This window comes from Bombina bombina, chromosome 5 (assembly GCF_027579735.1).
Source record: "Bombina bombina isolate aBomBom1 chromosome 5, aBomBom1.pri, whole genome shotgun sequence".
Taxonomy (NCBI): Eukaryota; Metazoa; Chordata; class Amphibia; order Anura; family Bombinatoridae; genus Bombina; species Bombina bombina.
In genome coordinates, this window is record NC_069503.1 from 183,724,159 (window position 1) to 183,740,862 (window position 16,704).

Sequence of the window (16,704 nt, forward strand, 5' to 3'; positions counted from 1 at the left end):
ACAGTGTCCCTTTAAATGAGAGTTTAAAGGGACATGAAACCCAATATTTTTCATTCAAGATTCAGATAGAGAATACAATTTAAATTTGTTTTTTCAAATTTACTTCTGTTATCAAATTTGTTTTGTTCTAATGTTATTTTTGTTGTTGTTGAAGAGATACCTAGGTAGGTAGCGTGACAGGAAATAGTGCTGCCATCTAGTGTTCTTGCTAATGTATAAGATTGTTGCAAAACTGCTGTCATATAGTGCTGCAGACACGTGCGCTCTCCTGAGTTTGCATCTGTGCTTTGCAACAAAGGATAACAAGAAACTTAAGAAAATATGATAATAGAAGTAAATTAGAAAATTGTTTAAAATGCTATGTTCTATCTGTATCATGTTTTTTTTGTGTGTGTTTTATGTCCTTTTAATATGTTCTAAGGAGCAGATGAATATTTGATAGAACCTTAGGCATGTGAAACATAGTCCAGGGGGTTATCTCTTTTGTTACCCCCATTCCAGCTGCGGGTAATTGTATTGAGTATTACAGGGACACTAAACCCAATTTTTTTTATTCATGATTCAGATAGAGCATGTAATTTTAAGAAACTTTCTAATTTATTCCTATTATCAAATTTTCTTCATTCTCTTGCTATCTTAATTTAAAAAGCAGGAATGTAAAGCTTAGCAGCCGGACAATTTTTGGTTTCAGTACCTGGGTTACGCTTGCTTATTGGTGACTAAATGTAGCCACCAATAAGCAAGAGCTATCCAAGGTGCTGAACTTAAAATGGGTCGTCTTCTAAGCTTTACATTCCTGCTTTTTAAATAAAGATAGCAAGAGAACGAGGAAAAATTGATAATAGGAGTAAATTAGAAAGTTGCTTAAAATTACATGCTGTATATGAATCGTGAAATAAAAAAATTGGGTTTAGTATCCCTTTAAATACTTCAAAGCATCCCTGTTTTTAGTGAATTCTGTCATCTTTTTATCCTCTCTTTATCATTTCCTCACCACAGAAGTATATCATAAAACTCTTATGAACGAGTGTGGTCTCACCATTTAAATGCAGGATTTCATTTTTTCCCTCAGCAAATAAAACATTGCAGTTATTCACATAAATAGGAGAACTGGTGAACTGGTGAACTGGTGAACTGGATTAGTGCAAAAATAAATAAGATTTTGTAAAATTCTATATAGGATTTTTGTTATTATTATATTTGTCTATGTTATATTTGGGCAGGAGTAGGGTCATGCATACATTTTCATTATGAGTTGCCTTTTGATATTTTATACCTACTCAATTTTTTTGTATAAATTCTTAGATGGTGCAAAGTTAACAAAATAATACATTTTATCTTTTACTTTTCAATTAGTCATTTTTATTGTGCAACATTGGTAAAGAATGCTGAATGTTGATGTATCAAAGGATAATTGATACCAATGGAGAATTGTATCAAAAAGGTGCTTCTCTAAGAAGTGCTGAGGAGAACCATAGGAGAATTACATAGAGAATGCTCTTTGTGCTTGATAAATCTGGACCATAATGTGAAACCATAAAGCATTTGAATATGAAAAAACAAGGAATGATTTTTGAGTGTAGCTGAAATGAATGTGTAAAATTAACAGCTCAATTTATCCTACTGCAAAAGAAAATTTGTACCAGTGGGACGCACAGGATTGCTCACACTTCTCAGAGGTGGCAGACTTAAAGGAATACTGAACCCAATTTTTTTTCTTCCGTGATTAAGATAAAGCATGCAATTTTAAGCAAATTTCTAATTTACTCCTATTATCATTTTTTCTTTGTTCTCTTGCAATGTTTATTTGAAAAAGAAGGCATTTAAGATTTTTTTTGTTCAGTACTCTGGACAGCAGTTTTTTATTGGTGGATGAATTTATCCACCAATCAGCAAGAACAAGCCAGGTTGTTCACCAAAATTGGGCCGGCATCTAAACTTACATTCTTGCATTTCAAATAAAGATACCAAGAGAATAAAGAACATTTGATAATAGGAGTAAATTAGAAAGTTGCTTAAAATGTCATGCTCTATCTGAATCACGAAAGAAAAAAATTGGGTTCAGTGTCCCTTTAAATGATTTGAATGGGTGTATTGACAATTACTGCTCTTGCACAATAAAATGCACAAGAGCAGGGGGAATGGGAAGCAGAGTGAAACGCTTGTGCGATGATAAACTCGGCCAGTGAATGCTATTTTGCTCGCAACGAAATGCAGTGGTGGGCAGGTACCTACCATAAGAACTTTGTCTATCTGCAGAATGTTAAATGGAGCCTTACTGAATAAATGAGTGAGAAATGGTTCAGCACTTAAAGGGTTCAGTTGTAGCTGATGTTACAGGTTGTATTAGTGTTCCGATTTAATGAAATGCCAGCATGTACATGGGTAGAGTAATTATTAATTATGTATGTTTTGCTAACAAAAGGAGAATGGGGGCATCTTGTCTACTCAAGTAACAAGCCTAGATTGGCTCCTTCAAATAAGACAAAGGGTGGTGGCAGTTTTGCCATTAAAAAAAACTGCAGTAAACGAGCTATTAATGCACCAGCAAAATGTATTGTCTGGACTGTTTAGTTATGTGAGGAATGGATTTGTGGGCAGTTTATAAAAAAATATCATCTATATTGCTTCAATGATTAAAAGACCAGTAAATACATTAGATTTGCATAATCAACAAATGCACTATAAAAATACAATGCAAAAGAAAATTTCAAAGTTATGTCTTTTTCCACTCCTCCTGTATCACTTTACAGCCATCAACCAATCACAAATGCATATATGTATATTATGTGAATTCTTGCACATGCTCAGTAGGAGCTGGTGACTCAAAAAGTGTAAATATAAAACGAATGTGCAAATTTTGTTAATGGAAGTAAATTAGAAAGTTGTTAAAATTGAATGCTCTTTCTAAATAATGATAGTTTTCTTCTTAAAAGGGAAGAGTCCACAGCTGCATTCATTACTTTTTGGGAAATTCAGAACCTGGCCACCAGGAGGAGGCAAAGACACCCCAGCCAAAGGCTCAAATACCTCCCCCACTTCCCCCATCCCCCAGTTATACTTTGCCTTTCGTCACAGGATGTTGGCAGAGAAGTGTCAGAAGTTCGAGATAGTCTCTCATGGAGGGTAGTACTCTTCGCAATGCGACTGGAGTTTTAAGTAATCCTGTCAGCCTCTCAGTGAGAGCATGGATGAAAGTTATAGTCAGGAGATGCAGGGAGAGTTTTCCTGTGAACCCATCCCGACTCATATTAACAACTCCTTGGTAATCAGCGTTGACAAGTTTTGCTGCCTACCTTTCTTCACTCAAGTCCATGTCAGAAGCGAGGCTACTATCTGTCACACTTGAAGGGGCGTGTTCCTGTTCCATGGCGTAGATTCCGGTAAGATCGTTTCATTTTATTTCAATATGTGAATGTAATGTTAACAAACCAAGGTAGGGTCCCAGTGGGACTCCTTTTATCTTAATAAGGAATCATGGGTTAATATCTCCTGAGGGGGTTATTGAACAGGGGGGGAACTTTTAATCATGTTTGTTATATGGTTCTATCTGCAAATGGGTAGCTGTATACTTAGGCTCATGGCCTTTATGGAACATAACGGCCTTCTTTTAATGACACAATCTTTCCAGATTGCGTACCCTTTTCATGACTGACACAGTGCACCTCGTGACGGGTGCGTTTACGTTGTTTTTCACTTCCATATGCTGACTGTGTGCGACCGAGAGAGTCTTGCTCATGGGTTGTCTGGTTCACAGGAGGTGGTAAGTGCCCCAGCCATTGGGGGTGTTAAGGGTGCCAGTTAGTTTTATTTTTTTGTCATTTTGTAATCCCAAGATTATGGAGGATTCTGATATTCAAGATATGGATGCCTCCGTTATGGAGGTTGTGTCTTGTGATGAATATTAAATGGCCCGGGTAATCAATGCCCATCAGTTATGTCCGATTGCCGTTCTAGAGTACTCTCTTCTCCTGGAGCAGGGAGCTTAGAGTGCGTTGAGTCATCCGCCTCCGAGGTTTCCATGATCCGTGAAGTGAGTGCCCCAGTCCATTTCCCGGCTACGCAAGCAGGTGTCCATATGGCCTTTACTCCTTCTCAGGAGGGTGGCTTGTTTCCTCCAGAGGTTACGGCATGGTTCCGCATGGCCATTTCTATGGCGCTGAATCATTTTATCTCCCAAGTGAAGTATTTCTAAGATACTGTCCGTGTTCAGTTAACTTGGGCCGTGGGATTGCCTGATTCAGTTCGGCCTTCTGGGGAATCGTTGGCCCCTGAGGCTTCAGGGACCCCTATCTCAGAGCCAAGGTATTCAGTTGATCCGGCGAGGGATGATTTTGCCTTCCATTATAGGATGGCTCGCCTTCAAGTTCTTTTTAGACATGTTTTGGCAATGTTGGAGGATCCCAGTCCTAGCGGGCCGAGGGATCCGAGGCCTTTGAAGCTGGATGGCAAATTGGATATGATATTTGGGGATGAAGCCAATCTCCTTAACGTCGCCATTTTTCTTTTTCTTTATGTTTTTCGGTTCCAGTTCTGAGCTTGGATGAATGGGGTTTTTCATTGGCTGGTCCCGTTGTCGTCCTCCTTCACCTTGGGCGTTCTCCCGATGGGTGCGGCCTTCATTTTATTTTTTTTTATTTTTTTTATTTTTTTTTTAATAATTTTTTTATTGAGGTAATGTACAATAACATGTAAACAGAGCATATGTCCAGATACAAAATAGGTCTGTGATTGAAAAATTTAAACTATATAGGTTAACAAACCACAAATCTAACATGGCAGAAGTAAATTCTGACTAAGGATACAGGATTATGTCCAAAATGCATAGTATATAGGCATGAAGGTAGAAATGTAAGACTAACATGAAGCTGAAATGGGTAACTGGAGCATATGATGAGAAAAAAAAAGAAACCTCATTTTATAACCTTTAGCTTATTGAGGATAAGGATGATCCCCATCTTACTGTGAAGGCCTTGGAGTGGTGTATTTATTCATAATGACTTATGGCAAGATGGGGTTAGTGAGAAGGTTTTCTTTTTTAGGGGGGGGATTCAGCGGGCAAGAGCCGCTCTGGTTAGAAAAAAAGGGGAGATAGGTGGGGGGGGGGGCGTGTCTGGATGTGTAAGAGGTATGGTATTGTTATTATAGTTTAGTAGTAACTCTATTGATCTCTTAGACTTAACTTGATGGGGTGGGCAAAAAAGTGGTTGGAGTCTCAATTACTCAAAAAATATCCCAATCCACTCTGAGGCCTTACTATACTTAGAATCTAATTATATATATTGGCAGAGGTATATGGAGCTCTCAACTAGGCAGTAGTGACCAAGGATATGCTTGTATATATGGTAACTGGCACCGTGATGTCATAGAAGCTGCGTATGTGGGATGCTAACTGTATACTAATCCAGAGAAGGGGTAATAGGACTGCATAGGGGGCCTAGGCTATATTGGCGAATGGCTGTATCTTTGGCCCCTCAAGAAATCTATTAGCTATAGAGGATTACTGATGATCTGTTATGCATTGGACTTGTGGAGCTAAATATCTCTCCTTAGAGAGTCTATTATGAAGACCCAGGGGGTGTGATTTTGGTTTTGAGGATTCTATTAGGTTATAAAAACAATAGACCTAAGAGATTTCTAATAAATCTAGAGTCATGGAAAACTGCGGAGTGTGATACTGTATGATTATGGCAGTAATTATCACCTACCGTTTGTGATGTAGTTCAAGGAACAAAGGTGAGGATACTTTCAACTGATCTAAATGTGAAAGCCCTACAATCGTCATAGGGAAGTAATTGCCAAATATATTGGTGTGGATATGGACCCTACAGGTGATAATAGGTTATACTAGATTTGGGGGTATGGCATTATTTGCTGTGGTAATAGTTGAGGCTTGTTAAGGATATGACACTGTACAGTATTGTTGAACAAGATAGTTAGGGAGGGCTACTATAAGGATCAACCTGGGGTGTGTAATATGTAATTTCACAGTTCTGGTCAAATGATATAGAGCCATGTATTTTAAAAGTAGGAGTCAGATGTGACAGGCAAATATCAAACCTATGTATTTATAGCACAGAGAACACAGCATTTAAAACTTGATCAATACTTAAAAACAGATAGTCTACAGGTTAAGAAGCATAGTGATAAGTGTGCCTATTATCATAGCTATTGTCCACCTTAACACGTAACCATCTACTCCTAGTTTTACGGCGGTGGGCTACAAAGTTACTCCGCTCCTTTTTTTCCCCTAGACTCCATATAGTCTTGCCCACAACCTGATTTTGAACAATAGAGGTTTATAAATTAACAGTTGGAGGGGAGATATCGCTCTCAAACAGACATTAAATCCTGCTTGGCTTAAGTGTGCGCATGTTGTGAGGGCAATCATAGCAATATCGGTCTCTACCGGATATGGGGAACAGTATGGGTGTTGTATATAAACGGGTAGAGAAGAGACATGACCCAATCACTGCCAAGCAGATCCCTAGCATAGAAAACCAGCTCATTCAAGTGTGAATAAAACTAAATTATAGGGGTTGTCTACGGACATTTATTATAAAATGACCCAATATAAGCCTGGTAGTCGATAAGGAGACTTTTGAATCAATTTTGATAGCAGAGGCACTGTGGTGTTGGGGAGTAAGTGCAAGGCAATGGGATTAGTATAATAATAAACAAGCATCATGTAACCGGGTATGAGAGCTCAAATAAACCAAGATCACTTATAACACTCGGTGAAGGTCCTGTAATAACTCTGGATTAAAAACGTTAGAACAGTGTATAGCCCCTATTGGGAACAGAAAGTCAATTGAGCAGTTTTCTTATAATAACTATATGATATAAAAAAACAAAACGATTTGCTTATATAAGATATGTAAACATGGGAATTAGAATGGTACAAACACCCAAACAAGGAGTTGTCTAAGAGCCCCAAGGAGGAACGTGTGTCCATATGATTAGCCAATACCTCTCCTAAGTAAACGATCTAAGGCAGGTATGTGGGTCAAAAGAGAGACACTGGAGTGCTGAAAGTCAAGCAGGTTTGGCCAAATAATGTCCATGTGTATAGGAACATGCGGCCCAAATATAGCGACTATCTCCAGTTCAACCCTGACAGCGTGTTGTTGCAAGTCACATTGATGCCTCTGCGTTGTGCACAAAACCTCTATGACATACTGCCCTATTTCTTCGGCGGTGCTATGTTCCCAGGGGCCGGCTGCCTCTCCTTGGGCTACGATCTGTGGAGTCACTACAGCGCAATCCTGCCTGCAGTTAATGGCGCCATAACAATCTCCCAGCTTTCTAGTGCGCATATTGATTACTGGCAAATGTGTGTCTATACCGGACCCAGGGAAGCGGTCAGCAGGGTCAGGGGTGGAAGATGCAACCATAGGGGAATAAAACATGACCTCTCTCTGTACCTCCGGTTTCTGCGCATACTTGCTCTCGCTGTCGTCTGTAGGCTCAGGAGGAGGGTGTAGTGCACCTGCATTGGGTTCTTTAGGCTGTATAGTAATATCTTCGGTCTCGGCAGTCATGTACATATCTTGATTTTGTTTGCTCCCTGGCGTTCCCAGGATGTGGCTGAGATCATCGAAGTTATACAGGATCTGCAGCTCAATATCTTTAAGTAAAAGTTTAATCTGCAGATAAATATCTTCCTCCATATTTAGGTGTGGAATGCCAAGCAGGGTTGTAGAGTTTAGCGGGATCAGTCGACTTTACCACGATAACAAACCCACCGATATGTAGATTGTGCGATGGTAGTATTAGGCCGCCACTTTCAGTCACAGGCAGACAAAGATAAGTTTTCCGCTTATGGGAGCAGGGTAGTAAATATATCTGCGTGCTCCTTAGCTACTGCTTGACTCATATCCAGAGTTAGGAAAGAAGATGGCTCATTAGGAAAGAGATAATCCAGGAATTATCACATTATATGAGGAGCTCTCCCATTTTGCGGCTCATCGTGGCTGTGGCTTGGACACGCCCCCCTTCATTTTATTTTTTGATCCGGATGGATGTGTTTAATTTGTTTCTTAAGCTCACGTCTGTTAGATTTTCGTGTTTTTTTTAATGAAAATTCTTCTCTGGAACCGATACTTGCAATTTAGGTTGCGTGGGCATTTCTTCGGAAGTTGGGCACTTGTTAAACAATAGAATTATGTTTTTCTAGAGTGTCCTTATACCAGGTAGGTACTGGTAGGATACTTTTTCAGCTGTTACCAGGGTTCATGTCACCCTCATGGTGCTGATTAATCCTGCTGGATTCTGAATGTCTCTTGGTCTATTCTATGGACTCCGGGCTGGGATCCTACCGAAGTATGAGGCCTGTTGTTTAGATACATCCCCTCTGTATGGATGGTTATGAGTTAAAATCTAGGTTGGTTGTTTGGGCTTCTCACCTGGGATACGGATCTGTTTTTGCAGACATCATCATGGTTCTTCAGGTCCCCAGGACTCAGAACTGTTATTCAATTCTTTGGAGTTGGGAGATGTGTGTGACCGATGTGGTTAATGATTTACTTTTTCACTCAAGGTTCTTCTGGACACTGACTCTTTAGCCTATTAAGCATTTTATTGCGGTGGCAGAGTTTCCTTCCTTCCCGCCTTGGGTGGATCATATAGTCTGGATGCATAGGCATGTTCTTCTCTGCTCAGAGTTGTGTTACTCTAATAGTTGGTGTGCAGGGGTTCCCTGCCTTCTGTGGGGAGCTGCGAAGCTCCAGCTTTTGACTGCTTAAAGAGGATTCGGAAGATAGGTCTTTCAAGTATCTCTGGATGTTGTCCCTTCCATTTCCCTTGGTCTGACCATGGTCTCGACGTTCGGGTGTCTTTCCGTCCTCGTCGCAACTCTAGCCTTGGGGCTTGTCAGTGAAGAGGTGAGGTCGGTTACAGAGGGCCACCCTTCTGTGGTTAGGTAGTTGACCATTTATCCTTGAGGCTCCATTAGGGGCTTCGTGGGTGGTGTCTTAAGTTCAATTCTCTGGGCTGGCAAGCAGGGTACAGGGTTCTTATTCACCTTTGGGTGTTGGTTGCTACCTTGCCTATGCGTGTAGCATGTATTAACAATTGCCTATGAGATTTCTTTGTGATCTAAGTGCCCTGGGTGCTGAATCTTAGACCGTTAAGGACGTCCTTTGTGACTCTCGAGTTTGAGGCTATTGCTAGATCTCCAAGTCTACGGACTTTAGAGGTGTGTTCCTCCTTGTAGAAGGCAGCTTAGGGTTCCTCTGGATGTCGGATCTTCGATTAATTCCATTTCAAGGACCCTGACCTAGGTCTGTGTCTCTCCTTGGATGGGTGTGGATGGTTTGGGCTCACACTAGATGTTTGTGGTCCCACGGGCCTCTCTCCATAGAGGCTGGGGCTCTGTGAGAGATGCCTATCGTTTTGCGGCTTAGGCTTTAGGTCCTTCTGATGGTTCCCTACTGGTCTTTTGACGCAATTACGCTGTTCCTGTATACTCCAGGTATCTTCACCTGGGTTGGCGATATGGCAGAGGGGTCTTGCCTCTATGGTAGGGTGGTTTTCCATTGTTTCTTTCCCTTCTCTTCTAGAGGGGGGGTAGGGTTCTCCGGGTTCAGAGTTACCTTAGTATTTGGAGTGACCTGTTGGCTTGCCTTGTAAGGGTCTTTTCCCTTCATGCGTTCCAGAATCCTGGAAGGGGATTTGTGATGTAGTGACTGGTTCCTCTGTTCCTGCAGTGAAAAGCTGTGGGTTTTATCCCTATGGGGCTCCTGCTATATGTTGGATTCTGATATATGGATGCTGAGGGTCTGAGAGCATTCTTGCCTTGGGAAGTGTGCCTTGTTTTTAGAGAAGATAGTCGTGTAGGGGTTTTGTACCTGAGCACAATGTCTATCCTGACACATGGCAGCATATCGTTTGTAGTAACGGGCTTTGTTCCTACATTGACCCTTCCTTCTCTTTCAAAAGTCTGGGACTCTTGTCTTTGGTCTTGACTAGCCTTTGGGCTGGGACCATTATCCTAGAGGAAAGATTGGGAGTCGGTTACTCTATGCAGGGTTGACCATTTTCTTTAGAGTTGGTTCTCTCCTTTGTGGGAGGTCTTGGATGTCATCCTCTTTTCCTCTGGTGTTCAGTGCTGGGAGGGGATGCTCCCTGGAGCCAAATATTCGGAGGGCTGTGAGCCCTTGGAAGGTTTACAGTTAAATCCAGCTACAGCTATTGTACTTTGAGGGTGTAACCAGCTACAGCTAATTGCACTTTGTCTGGGTGTTAGCAAGCTTTGAAATGCCTTTTGGTGTTTGAGTTTAGCAACGGTGAGTCAGCTTGCTACCTGGAAGCTGGTCATTGTGAGTTAATGTTCAGACTGTTGGTGTTCTTTTTGGAGAACACTTTACTAGCTGCTGGATAGTTATCCTATTTCTGCTGTCTCTGCTGTCTAGCTTGCAGGTCTAGACCTATTATGAGGAAACGGGGAACTCATGGTTTTCCTGGAGTACCTTTGGGTACGGTACAGGGTCAGGGATATGAGGGTGTTACTCAAATCCTTTTTGGGACATTTTTCCCTGTGTATGAATCTCTTTTTCTTCGGTCCTTGTGTTTCTAGGGAATTCATCTCCCTGGGCATTGCTATTGTACCACAACCTTGGGTTGTTCTATGTTCTGCAGAGTGGAATGATCCTTTGGATTTTTTATGAGAATCGGTTCTCCTATTTGGAAGCAGATAGCGGTCCTTGTCTTGGCCGGGTACCTTCATGGGAGTCTTGATCTGTGGGGCTGACTCCTCGGAGGTTGTTTGGGCTTGACGGACTCTGGGACTGAGTGGTTTAGTTTGGCTTTGCCGGCGGTGTAACATGTGCAGTTAACTGGGCTTCGGGTTTTCTCCCATGTTATTTATATTTTTAGAGTGTCGAGTAATCAGGCTGTGGTGCCTCTCGAAGGGGCCGCATTTTGTACCCACCTGTTGTTTGCATTCAGTGTCCTCTAGCTTGGGTATTCTTTTCCCAAAAGTAATGAATGCAGCTCTGGACTCTTCCCTTTTAAGATGAAAAACATAAATTGTGCTTACCTGATAATTTCATTTTCTTCTGAAGGGAAGAGTCCACAGCTCCCGCCCGTGTTTTTATCTATGAGGCGGCTGTAATTTTTTGTTCTTCTGGCACCTTTTTTTCATCCTGATATTTATCCTACTGTTCCTTGCTCCCTCGGCAGAATGACTGGGGGTTGGGGGAGGAATTTGAGCCTTTGGCTGGGGTGTCTTTGCCTCCTCCTGGTAGCCAGGTTCTGTATTTCCCAAAAATAATGAATGCAGCTGTGGACTCTTCCCTTCAGAAGAAAATGAAATTATCAGGTAAGCATAATTTATGTTTTAATTTTGATTTCAGTGTCCCTTTAATTAAATCAGTCATATTTTTAATACATCTCTTTGCAGCCTCAAACAAAAGAAAAATCAAATCTTTGTGTATGTATACATACATAAAATAATAATGTTGCTAAACAAAATAAGCAATGATAAATATGTGCTTGAGAAATGTGTTTATACTAGTACCAATCTTCAAAATGTAATTGTAAAGGAAGTTCCACTGTAAAATAATAACTTGTAATATATTTTACTAATTTTAGTTTGTATGACTAATTACTAATTAATTTCTATTGCAGCAATGAGATTTAACGTCATTGAATATAGCCAAGTTCATTCATCAAAGTTTTTTAAACATGAAAAAAATAACAAACAATTATGCCAAAGCAATTGAAAAGTTTATAGGGTACTCAACCTCCGTTTAATGTTTCTTCCAGTTATTAATTAAAATATATTTTATATGGCCATTTCACAAAGCAGCATGTGATTGGGATTAAAATGGTGTCTGCTCTATTCACGGAAATTAATGGGGAGCTTGTCCAGTATTTTACTAGTGGACATCTAGCAACCATAAATACAAATCTGGTGTAAATCAAATATGGTGTTTTCAGCTCACTTTCACTCTCTTTATTTTTGTATACATATCTTTTCTTATCAATACAATAAGCGCACATTTTGAGACAAGCTTACCTGATTTCAATTAACAAGATAAAACTGGATATGCAGGCAAAACATGCTTAGAGAATTCATTGAGACCTGTGAGAAAACTTCAGACATAACCAATGAACTCTCCTGTTCAGTCCACAGGTGAGACTTATTTTATAGTAGAATAATAAAGTACACTTTAAATTTTGTACTTTTTGGTAAAGTTTTACCTTGATCTTTTGACATTCTGTTGTGCATTAAATATGATTTTTACTGAACACATTAATTTTTTTCCTGAGTACTTTGAATAAATATTGCTGCATAATTTTATACAAATTTTAATGCACTCTCTTAGTACCAAATTTTAATACATTTTAAATAAGGTTTCTACATTGTACTTCCAATACTATTTTGTAATCTATATATTTGCTCTCAATGTAAAATTTGCCAATATAGAATTACAAGAGGAACCTTGTAGAGTGATGAATCCTTTTAGATAATCTCACCTGAGCGGAATTGTGATCTGACAAGTATATAGAAGATTTTTCTGGACTGTTTATCCACAAATATTTACAACACCCTATGTAGTTAAGGTTACAATTTAAATGTCCGTGACTTCGTTTCAATTTTAAATAGAAGCATTTTTGCAATATACTTCCATTAGCAAAAATGCTTCTAGCAAACATTACTATGGTTTCACTGGCATATGCACATATGCTTCTTGTGACAAGAGAATCAGGACTCAAACACCATATCAGAGAGCAAACGGTGGTGTGTATTGACTCAGTGTGGTGTTTGAACAATGGTGCACACGGCACTCACAGCATATGTGCGTATGATGCTAAAAAACAGCAACGCGTTTTACTAGAAGCATTTTTGCTAATCGAAGTATAGTGCAAACATACTTCTTTTTTTAAAATTTAAATGCACCCATGCACATTTTAGTTTTTACCCTCCTAGCCATTTACTGAGTTTTATGTATAAATTTGGATTATTTAGTATAATGAACAATGTTACTAAATGTATAGGAATATTCTCATTGTTGCAAAGCACAGAATATACTTTGAACCACAAATTTGGTTGAATAAAACTTTTGAACGCTTTATGATTGTTTATTTTTACCTCATATAGAGTATAATGATATGTTTAATCAGCGCCATTGTGCTAGCACAGTTCCTCCCTAGGCTGCCAGTATTCTAAACTGACTGGCGTACAACGTAATGCGTCATAGCTAATTAGCTACTGGAGGGATTCAGTTATTACACAAGCTTGGATAAAAAAGCCCAACATGTTATTTAATACACAACAGTTAATTATTTCATGCATTCAATTTTGTAAACATATTCCCATTTAGAATTCTGTTTCATTTTCAAAGTGCGTACATAGTATCTATGAAGTTACTCAGCAAAAATATTGAATTTAAAGTATTTTCCACTTCTTTGACTGGAATAAAACATAAAAAAAATTATTTGTAAAGTAGTAAATAAGATTGCTAAATTTACATTAGTACGGTTTATGAAAATCATGACTAATATTTCTGAAGCAAAAAATGAATGGTTTGGGGATTTTCTAAAATTTTTAAGGTTCATGCAATACAAAAAAGGAGAAAATATTTAAAAAAAATGATTTGAGTTTGAAGTTTGTGACAGGATGACCAAAAGGCACATTTTATATTGTGAGCTGTATATAGGCCACTTAGCTGCTCAGGTGAGATGATCTAGGAAGTCTCGTCGGTACAGCGAGGCACTTGCAAAACATTTATAAACACAAATTTTATCATGAGAAATGTTTATGTTGTTATGTAGAGTTGTTCATGTGAAACAATACATTACAATACAAGGTCTAAAAAAAATCTCAAAGATTTTGTGTGATTTCTCTCCATGCCAGTGAGGTTTGAATAGGGGAGATACATACATACAGAATAGCACTCAATAAGTATTTTTAAAGTGCATTGAATTCATGCTGTAAAACTTGGAATCTAAAACTCATATAAAAAGTAAAAAACAAATAGATGTTAAAAATAATAACTTTAATGTTTTATAAAGGGATATTAAAGTCAATGTTTTATTTATGCATCAGAAATGATTAATTGTGTTGGAAAATATGTGCATGCAAAATAAATTATTTAAAAACATTTATAACTTTTGTCATTTTGTTAGAAAAATATTCATTGTTTTGCAGGTCTGGGACACACCGCTTGAAAAACCTTACTTCCTTTGCTGTGGCTAATTATGTATAGATATAAGGAAGCTGCTTCATATATCAGCCAATCACTTTGCAGCATGTATGAGTGTCAGTTATCTGCATTCAATGAGATCAACTCTCAGCCTCTGTGAGGGGACTGGGAACACTGCAGTTTTCATAGTTAAATGTCAGTGAAATAAATAATAAAAATGCATTGCAAAGTCAAAAAAGGCATTAAAAAACATCTTGATTACAGATTACAAGTGGCACACTATTTAGTGATTTTGTTCGCGCGCAAACACCGTTGGAAGTAAACTTTTAACGCGGGCAGGTTAGCTTGCATATTACAAGTTGAAAGTAATATGTTTACGCACAACAAAACCCAATGCGCACTAACTTCAGGACTTCAGATATTGCAACTGTGATAACTTCTTCCTATAGGCTTCAATAGAGCACGGTATTAAAAAAACACTTATTGCTCACACGCTAACCCAACACCACATAAGACCAAGTGCGCTCAACTGACGTGAGTTATTCATTTTGGAAATTACAATGTTTTTCACAAAGTAGAAAATGTTCTTTTAATTTTTAAATATATATTTCTATATATCTGATTATTTGTTTTGTAAAATATATATCTATACCTCTCTCTCTTTACAGGTATATATATATACATTCACACATCTATATATATAGAAATATATATTTAAAAAAATAACGTTTTCTTCTATGGGAAGTACATTGGAATGTGAAATATTTACATTAAATACACAGTAAAAATCCAAATATTAAAGGGATATGAAACACAAATCTGTGATTCCGATAGAGAATACAATTTTAAAAAAAAGTTTCCCATTTACTTGTGTTATCAAATTTGCTTAGTTCCCATGATATTCTGTGTTGAAGAGATACCTAGGTAGGCATTTGGAGCACTTCATGGCAGTAAATAGTGCTGCCATCTAGTGCTCTTGAAAATGGGTAACATTCTTGTAAAACTACTGCCGAACAGTGCTTCAAAAAAGGGCTGGCTCCTAAGCTTACATCTCTGCTTTTCCACAAAAGATACCAAAAGAAAGAAGAAATATTGACAATAAAAGTAAATTAGAAAGTTGTTTAAAAGTACATGCTGAACGGTGAAAGAAACATTTTGGGTTTCTATATCAAAATTGAATGATAATGATGGGTCATGTTTTAAGGTATTTGAGTTGAAAGGGCTCAAAAGTATATATACTAGTTCATTAGGCATGGGGAAAATTTTGGGAATAATTTTAAAATTTCGTAAAAATTTTAAATAGCATGATGGCCACTCCAGTGATTTAAAAAAAAAAAAAAAAAAAGATTATTTACAATTTCGACACATGCAAATACACACACTACATTGCATACACTTATACAGGCAGATACACATACACTACATATCATACACTTACACATGCACACACACTACATAGCACACACTTATACAGGCAGATACACATACACTACATAGCATACACTTATACATGCAGATACATACACACTACATAGCATACACTTATACATGCAGATACATACACACTACATAGCATACACTTATACAGGCAGATACACATACACTACATAGCATACACTTATACAGGCAGATACACATACACTACATAGCATACACTTATACAGGCAGATACACATACACTACATAGCATACACTTATACAGGCAGATACACATACACTACATAGCATACACTTATACATGCAGATACATACACACTACATAGCATACACTTATACAGGCAGATACACATACACTACATAGCATACACTTATACAGGCAGATACACATACACTACATAGCATACACTTATACATGCAGATACATACACACTACATAGCATACACTTATATAGGCAGATACACATACACTACATAGCATACACTTATACATGCAGATACACACACTACATAGCATACACTTACATATGCAGATACACACACACTACATAGCATACACTTACACATGCACACACACTACATAGCATACACTTATACATGCAGATACACACACACTACATTGCATACACTTATACAGGCAGATACACATACACTACATAGCATACACTTATACAGGCAGATACACATACACTACATATCATACACTTACACATGCACACACACTACATAGCATACACTTATACAGGCAGATACACATACACTACATAGCATACACTTACACATGCAGATACACACACACTACATAGCATACACTTATACATGCAGATATACACACAAACACTACATAGCATACACTTATACATGCAGATACACACACTACATAGCATACACTTATACAGGCAGATACACATACACTACATATCATACACTTACACATGCACACACACTACATAGCATACACTTATACAGGCAGATACACATACACTACATAGCATACACTTACACATGCACACACACTACATAGCATACACTTATACAGGCAGATACATATACACTACATAGCATACACGTATACAGGCAGATACACATACACTACATATCATACACTTATACAGGC